The sequence below is a fragment of the Charadrius vociferus genome, unplaced genomic scaffold (genome assembly GCF_000708025.1).
Source record: "Charadrius vociferus isolate BGI_N301 unplaced genomic scaffold, ASM70802v2 scaffold852, whole genome shotgun sequence".
NCBI classification, from domain to species: domain Eukaryota; kingdom Metazoa; phylum Chordata; class Aves; order Charadriiformes; family Charadriidae; genus Charadrius; species Charadrius vociferus.
In genome coordinates this window covers 186870-193271 of record NW_009647245.1, presented here as the reverse complement: position 1 = coordinate 193271, position 6402 = coordinate 186870, and the positions used below count along the sequence as shown (strand labels likewise).

General features: G+C 59.4%; 1 protein-coding gene across 2 annotated transcripts in view; it reads left to right on the top strand.

Moving 5' to 3' along the window:
- The window catches only part of MID2 (midline 2), an 84390-nt gene that overhangs the window by 44510 nt on the left and 33478 nt on the right, over nucleotides 1-6402 (top strand). The gene's annotated exons all lie outside the window — the stretch shown is intronic.

Genomic DNA, 6402 nt, shown 5'->3' with positions numbered 1-6402 from the left:
AGGCACTGGAAGGGGCTCTGAGGTCTCCCCTCTTTCGCCTTCTCTTCTCCAGGCTGAACCCCCCCAACTCTCCCAGCCTGTCCTCCCAGCAGAGGGGCTCCAGCCCTCCCAGCATCTCCGGGGCCTCCTCTGGACCCTCTGGACCCCCTCCAACAGGTCCATGTCTCTCCTATGTTGGGGGCTCCAGAGCTGGAGGCAGCACCCAGGTCTCAGTCGGTGATGAAGGATGCAGAAGAGACACCACCCAAAAAGCGGCTGTGCTGTGCCCTGCACTGCCGTGTCACTGGGGTGAAGGGAACCAGCCTCTGCTGGAGGTGTATTTGGTGGAAGCATGGAAGCTGAGCTCTCCGCTGGGCAGTCCCGGGTTTCTCCTCCGGCTGCCCGGAGAAGGCACGCGCAAGCCCAGGAGCTGCCCGTGCTGTGCTTCGGGGGCTTTCCCCTCCGTGCACCGCGGTCGTGTGGACTCACTGCTGCAGCCCGCACCCCTTGTGATCCCCCATGGCTTGGGGTGACTTAGGAGCAGGTCTAGTCACCCCGTAACAGGGAGCGGTATCAGCTGGCTCGTTTTCCTCCTTTTTCTTGTTTTACCCAGGAAAGCGCATCGACGTGGCTTGCCAGGGAACAGCTCGTTCCTTGAGCGCTGCACTCGTGTGGACGAGCTCCAGCAGCAAGAGGTTGTCCGTCACCAGTGAGCCATTCCTCCTCCGCGGTGAGGAGGACGACGCGTGCCAAGGACTTGCATGTGTTTGGGCTCCTACAGGGTCTTTGCCTGAAGGAATATTTTCGGAAGCCAAGCCCCTGTGTCTGTGAAGTAGCGCAGGGACAAAAAGAGCAAACAGGGAAGTGTAAGTTCCCGAGATGCACGCGAAGCAACCAGACGGCAGGACTTGCCAAAACGATGCTTCAGACCGAGCCTGCAACTAATCAGCAGCTTTGGAGCAATGACAACATTAAACTGTTTCATGTGATTTTTTTCCCCCGTTGGAACTGTGTGGGACGGCTTTGATTTACAGGAGAATTAGCGCGCTCTCCCCACCCCGTTCCTCAGGTTGCCTTTCTGTAGGAGCAGAAACATTTTGTCGTTTTCTTGGGGGAATGGGGCCAAAGAATGAGTTTCTGGGAAGCAGTGAGCATGACCCCGGGTCGCTCCCGTTGACAGGCAGCGAGTTTTACCCGCGGCTATTTTTGTCCTCTCATTTCTTTAGTTGAGAAACCAGATGTACCTTAAGAAGACAAAAGCTCTGCATGCGTTCGTGCGTGTTGGTAGAAGTTGAAATCTCCACTGTAGTTGAGGAGGTGCTTCGGTTGTGTCCCCGTGGTGCACGAGGGTGTGCCGCGGGCACGGAGAGATGCTCAGGAGCGGTCCCAGACCCGGCGGCGGTAAAACCACACAGAGGTCCGGCAGTTTGCCACGTTCGGAGGGATGAGCTCTTGGAGAAGTGTGGTGGGCTTCAGAGAGATGTGTAGGTGCTGTTACACAGCTGGACGTTCATGGGAGGTGCTGTCCCCCTTGGTGGACAAGGACTGTCACCGGCAGAGGGAGGAGAGGGGCCCTGACAAAGCCTCTGCACCTTGGAGCAAGGGTCGAGGAGGTGCTTTGGAGCCTGCAAACCTTTGTAGCACGATATCCCTGGTCATGACAGTGTTAAGGTCTCTTTTCCAGGAGCTTCCAGCCCCAAAAGCTGTGAAAGGTGGCTGTGATCCCTCCAATGGCCATGTCCCACCGGCTGGGGGGAGGTCTACGGGGAGGGGGTACAGTGGGTGCGTCACCACCCGGAGAAGGCAGAGGGGGGTGCGTGGAGCCGGTGAGGGCAGCTGGCTCGCGTGTTGGCCAAGAGGGAGGGGGGGGGGGCGGGGAGCCGGTGAGGGCAGCTGGCTCGCGTGTTGGCACGGCTGGCCCCCGTCCCGAGCGTGTCTCCTCTGCACCTCGTTAGGGTGCCGCGGGGCAGGTCCTGAGCAGAAGACCCAGGGGCTGGGGTTGCGCTGGCGGGGTTACCCCCTCGGGGTCCACAGCCCCGGGACACCTCGTTTGCGTGGCGAAGGTGGGTGCTGTAGCCCTGCAGGGCTGGATTTAACATCAGGCGAGGAAAACGCTCCTTTAATTCATGACGGGTCTTTCCCCACGAGCGCGCACCCCCTGGCAGCGGGTCCGGGGCAAAGCGCTGGTGGTCGCTGCCATCCCCCCCGAAAGCCAAAAGCGCCTGTGGTCGCATCGGCCCCGCGGGCGGCACGGCGTGGTTTGCCGGCAGGAGGAGATGCGCTTGCGGCGGCAGGAGTCGCTGTAACTGGGAAGAGGTGCGTTTTCCCGGGGGCTGCGCGGGGCAGCGGCGCAGGACGGGGATTTCCCTGCGCGGTGTAAGGCTGTGGTGGCACCGGGGCTGCTTCAGGGCCACCAACGACCCGGGTCAGGGAAAATATGACACGTCCTTTCATTTTAAGGGCCTCTTCACTCCGACTGTGGGATTTTCCACTGCCTCGGTGGTCATGAACTACGTCAGTGTGAATGGGACGGGTTTGCTGTAACTCTCCTGGCGAGGGATGCCGGTCCGGTTCCCATCCTCCTGCCCATCCTGCCAAAAACCAGAGCTCGTCTGGAGCCGCAGGAGGAGAGGAATTTCCTGTGAAGGATAAACAAGCCATTCTCACTGCCGTGTCTTTTTCACTGCGGGGATGGCACTCCCTGACCTAGGAGCCCCCGAGGACGGCTCTGTCGTCAGTGGCCATGGACTAGTGACGGGGCAGCAGGAGCGCCCAGGCAGAGCGTGGGGAGAAGCCATGGCTGCTCCTCTTGCTTTCCTCCGGTCCCCTGGCGTGAGGAGCGGCGGCTGTGGCCGTCATGTCTTCATTATCAACTCTGCCGCTCTTGGACGTCAGACCCTTCCAGTGCCTAAAGGGGCTCCAGGAGAGCTGGGGAGGGACTCTGCATCAGGGAGGGGAGCCGTGGGGTGAGGTGGAGTGATTTCACACTGAAAGAGGGCAGATTTAGATATGAGGAAGGTATTCTTGGCTGTGCGGGCGGTGATCCCCTGGGGCAGGTTGCCCCGAGAAGCTGTGGCTGCCCCATCCCTGGAGGTGTTCAAGGCCAGGTTGGACGGGGCTTGGAGCAACCTGGGCTGGGGGGAGGTGTCCCTGGCCAGGGCAGGGGGTGGCACTGGGTGGTCTTCAAGGTCCCTTCCTACCCAAACCATTCCGTGATTCTGTGATTCTGTGTCTGTCATTGCAGTGCACTGAAGTGCACCCTCAGGTGTCTCCTTGTCCGTTGGTCAGATGCTCCCTCTCGCTCCCTGTCCCCCTCCGTGGAGGTGACCAACTGGTGGGACAACCCCCAGTGCCGCTTTGCCTGGCTCAGGGCTCCTGTGCTGGTCTCTCTTTGGCACAATTAGAAACACCGTCAGAACCTCCCCATAACGAATCGCTTGATTTTCTGGGCCAGCGCTGGCGGTGAGGGTGGTGCCAGGCGCAGAGCTGGCGGTTTAGTCCAGATTTGACTGAGTGTGTTTTGCTCCAAAGCGACTTAAAAATGCATTAGTGTCAGCAGGCAGGAGCTGCGCGGGAGCCGCTCCGCAGCTCAGTCGAGTCTTTCTGTCACTTGTCCTATTGTCTGGGGAAATTCTCCCGGCGACGGCAGGCGGCCGACTCGCTTATCATATTTTCCCCCTGATTTTTTTTTTTTTTTTATTTTTTTTTCTTGGGGTTGGGGATTGGGTATTGACATCGTCCCCGGGCTGCCCGGAGGGAGGTGGGAGCGCAGCCCCCCGGGGACCCCTGGTCCCGCAGCCCCTGCGGTTGGGGCCGGCCGTCGGGCGTGCGGGGGACTTCTCACCGCTGGTTTGCCTTCGGTGCGTGCGCGTGTTCATGCGTGCACGTGTGTTTTGTGTTTGTGGTACGTGGAGGGAGCAGGACCGGGACCTGCGTCCTTCGCTGCAAGCAATTGGAAACGAACAAGGGCAGTGAGAAAAGCCCTCAATAAATCACTAAAAGTAAACACTCTCCACTTTCGGCTGCTTTTGTGTGAAAATGAGTGTGGAAAGCCGGTCCTGTAGTACGGCAGAGCCGCGTGAGAGCCCCCCGTGCCGTCCTGCCGCGACGGGTGACCCCGTGGGAGCGGCGCTGTCGCTGTTTGCCAGCGAACATCAGCACCGGTGGGCAGCAGCGGGACCCCCGGTGCCACCGACCGCCTTTGCGCTCCCACGTCCGCGGCTTTACGGGGCACTCTGCGTCCTCCTGTCCCGCGCCCCGGGGTTCCCACTGGTGGAGAGGACCTCCGGCCGGCGTGGCTCAAAGCCCCTGGGAGTCGGACCCCCGTCGCCCGGCGGCTCCAGCAAGAGCAGGACCCTCCCCCTGGCAGCCCGCTGGGGGCTCCGAGCCCACTCTGCTCCCTCTCCCCGCTGGGCAAAGCCACCAGGCTGATTGCGTTTCCCAGTAGGGACCAGTTGCCAGACTGGTGGGTGAGGATCTGCCATGGAGCGCGGCTCCCCGTGCGCACGGAGTGCCGGGTGCGCTCCTGCCGGCGGCGGGCAGCGTTGTGTCTGACAAAGCTCAGTGGATCACAGGGAAACCTGATATGTGTAATTCCTAAAGTTGTCTTGAACCCCCAACCTTGATGCCATCTTCGAAGAGGAATAGAGAAACCCGTATTTAGCTCAACTGCCTGTTTGGTGTTTGGAAAAAAAGGAGAATCGAGAAGTTGTTGCTCATTGTGCACGTGACTAAATAAAACATGAACACCAGTGCGCGCACGTCGGCGCCGCGCTGTTCACCTCCTTCGGTCGGGTGCCAAATGTGTTGATTTTGTGTCTGGTGACCTGCGGGTGAATGGGGTGCAGCTGCTGAGCCCCTTCGCCAGAGCTGCCCGGGAGGGTTTGGGGGTGGCGGGGTGTTCTGCAGGTCCCGCGTCCCCGGGGGAGCGGGTTCCCCCCGCCTGGGCTACCCCAGCGCCCGGGACTTCTCCTCGAGGACATGGTGGTGGCTCCTTTTTTGTCTCTGTTTTCTCACTTCTCTTCCCCATTGTAGAGAAATCAAATATTCTGCGTTTCAGGCCAGAAGGGGAATGTTTGAGGAAATTATGAGCATGTTATAGTGCAATTAAAAAACACCCCCTATAATTGCTGTAATATATGTATACCTACAAAATAACCAGCTGGCGTAATCAAAGCTTCTAGTATATTTTATTTGTTTCAGCAAATTAAACAGAAGGAAGTGGTTCCATCTGCGTTTCCACGTGCTGCACGAGGGTTTGCGGCGGCCGGCGGTGCCCCGCCGAGGGAGCCCGGCGCGACCGGGGAGCAGCCGGAGAGGTTCTCGCTGCTGGAGCCGTCGTTAATCGCAGCGAACCACCGCCGGCTGCTCCGGCGGCGCTGCGGTGTCCGCGTGCGCTTAGCGCAGGGATGAGCGCTCAGGGACAGGTTTTGTGCCCGTTTGCGGGTGGGGGAGGAGTGATGCCGTCCCCCGGAAAACTCGGGGTGCCGCAAACGGGCGCCGGGCTCCCGCGCTTCAAAGAGCATCCCGAGCCCGTCCCCCTCCCCTGCCCCCCGCCAGCAGCCCGGCGGCATGAAAGCACCGCGGCTGCGATTTCAAAGCCGCGACTTCAGTGCTGTTGAGTTGGTGACGAGGAAGGTAATTAGCAAGTTAAACGTTCAATGCTTTAGTCAAATTATGTTTAATAATATTGAGCTATCAGGAAGGAGGGTGGCAGGAGCGGTTAGCAGCTGGCGTTTTCATTATCGATACAGCGTCGTCGTGCGAAGCGCTCTCCCCTTAATGAAGGCACCCCGCGTTTTAGTGCGTTTTCAAGCCCGTTTCTGTGTTCTGCTTCACCCGCCGTTGGCTAGCAATTTGCAGGATTGCAAACGAGCTCGGAGTATTTTAGGAGCCAGTGGTTTTTCGGGAGTGAATGCTTTGCCGGCGCCTGTGACGATCGTTCCAGCTCTCTTGGCTAACTAGCCCCAAATCATGGGTGCCCGCAGGGAAAGGCCGTGTTTATGGCTCTGCTGGAGTCTCGATGAAAGCCTCGGACCGCACTTTCTAGCCGAGGATGAATAAAACACCACAGGGATCCTCTCCCAGCCCTGAAGTTTAAAATATTAATAGGATATCATTTTCCCGACAAGCGTTGCAACAGGTAGCGAGCACTTTGTTATAAAACATTTCCTCTTAGTGGAGCCGTGGATTTTAATGGAAATGCGGTGTCACTTAAATTATTGATATCCAAAAAAGTACGAGTCCACTGCGCGTCCACAGATAAGGGGATCTTTTCAGAGGGGCTCTTCCCCTGCGCTGCGCTGGCTCCCGCTCCGCTCCCCGGACCGTGCAGCCCGCGGGTGCCCGAGCAGAGGGCGATCCCCGGGGATCCCCACACCGCCGGGGCTGCGATCCGCCGCTGCCGCCGGGGACCCGGGCAGC